Source organism: Nerophis ophidion, linkage group LG16 (assembly GCF_033978795.1).
Source record: "Nerophis ophidion isolate RoL-2023_Sa linkage group LG16, RoL_Noph_v1.0, whole genome shotgun sequence".
In the NCBI taxonomy this organism is placed as follows: Eukaryota; Metazoa; Chordata; class Actinopteri; order Syngnathiformes; family Syngnathidae; genus Nerophis; species Nerophis ophidion.
Window position 1 is genome coordinate 41,072,312 of NC_084626.1, and position 1,783 is coordinate 41,074,094.

A 1,783-nucleotide genomic window follows, 5' to 3' on the forward strand; every position below is an offset into this window, starting at 1 on the left:
TTTCCTCTACACTTTTTTGTCCATTTCCGAAGCCATACCACCTTTATAGCTGTGTTAATTGACACGTGAGACATGCTAGCTATTAGCATGCTGTCACGCCAAATTTCTTCCCCCCTACAAAACCTTCTCCCCCATTTACTTCCGGGGTCATGATTAATACGGACGTTTTGTTAACGCTATATTATAAAAATATAACACTATATTATAAAAATACAGATTTTTTTTAACGCTATAATATAAAAAAATTAAAAAAACAATTTACAAACACAAGCTATGGGATGACGCATTTACTTCCGGGGTCACGTTTCCTCTTATGTCATCCCATAGCTTGTGTTTGTGAATTGTTTTTTAAATGTTTTTATAATATAGCGTTAACAGAACGTCTGTATTTTTATAATATAGCGTTATATTATTATAATATAGCGTTAACAAGACGTCTGTATTAATAATGACCCCAGAAGTAAATGGGGGTTGTAGGAAGAAGAAATTTGGCGTGACAATGCCATCGTTAGCACACATGCTAAGTGTTAGCATTTTAATGTGCACATGCTAACATTTTAGGCTAGCTCTGTTATTAATTTTGTACAGTTAACCCTAAAACTCTCGGATTCAGACACTCGGCACCATGTAACTGCATAACCCAGTGTGTCAAAAATTCCGCTTGTACGAAAATTCAAATGTTCAGTTACACATTTAACAGTGTTTATTTGTAATTATTGAACTTTTTTAAATCAGTTCATAATTCGTTATTATTTTATCATTTAAATAACTAACTAAACTTTGCTTATATTTTATTTCTATATTGAGGGCTTCTAATATTTTGGATTAGGGATGTCTAAACTTTTTCCACCAAAGGCTGCATATTGAAAAGTCAAGTGTGTGTGTGGAGGGGTTAATTTAGATTTTTTTTTAAATAAAAAAAAAATAAAATAAATAAAAACAGATTACATACCGTATTTCCTTGAATTTCCGCCGGGTTACTAATTAATTTAAAACCTTGTCTCACTCCTGCGCTTATCAAAGGCATGCGGTAAAAGTAAGCATGCGCCAATTATTTTAAAACATCTTCTCACTCCGGCACTTACCAAAGGCATGCAGTAAAAATTTGAGTGTGATGTAAGCCTACGGAATAGCTCTTAATCTTCTTCCCTTAATGCGATTCCAAATTACCGGTATTGAAATCAGCCTCCTCCATTTTGAAAATGATGACAGGGGAAGTGTCACTCGTGACGTCACGAGTTTGACCAGGCGGTAATAATAAGCATGCGCTAATTCAAGGCAGGCGCATACTACATGCCCTGCGGCAATTCAAGGAAATATGGTATATTAAAAGACAAAACTTTGTGTTAGTAAATTATCATCAATTATTAGTTTTCAGCTTTTTCTCATTACAAGCCGATTTTTGGAGTCTTTTTAAAATTGTTTACCTTTTTCTTAGATATGTTATTATCTGAAAGTACACCACTTTTTTATTAAAAAAAAAAATAGCAGTTAGGTATATGTCTACAGAGTGCCGGTATTGAAGATACCAGCCTGAATTTTACTTGCTATCAGATCGGAAAGAAAATCAGCGGTATCGCACATCACTACTTGGTTTGATCATGCTTTCCGGGTATCTTATTTTGAAAGAACGCGCACTTCCGCCCGTGCGTCTCTACGCAAACTTGATTGAACCTTCGCCATCACTGGGCAGGCAAGCTACAGCTAAAGATAATAACTAAAAATAAGTTTCAGGGATGCAAGAAAAGGTCCGGGCCGCCTGAGGTAATGAGGACTGAAAAAG

The 1,783-nt window shown here is 35.2% G+C and overlaps 1 long non-coding RNA gene across 3 annotated transcripts in view; it reads left to right on the forward strand.

Moving 5' to 3' along the window:
• The first annotated feature begins 1,652 nt into the window (after window positions 1-1,652).
• The window catches only part of LOC133535693 (uncharacterized), a 26,427-nt gene continuing 26,296 nt past the window's right edge, over window positions 1,653-1,783 (forward strand). For 2 of the 3 annotated variants that reach the window (XR_009802298.1, XR_009802296.1), the window contains exon 1: window positions 1,655-1,783. This is a non-coding gene — a long non-coding RNA (uncharacterized LOC133535693). The other variant, XR_009802297.1, reaches the window with a different exon arrangement.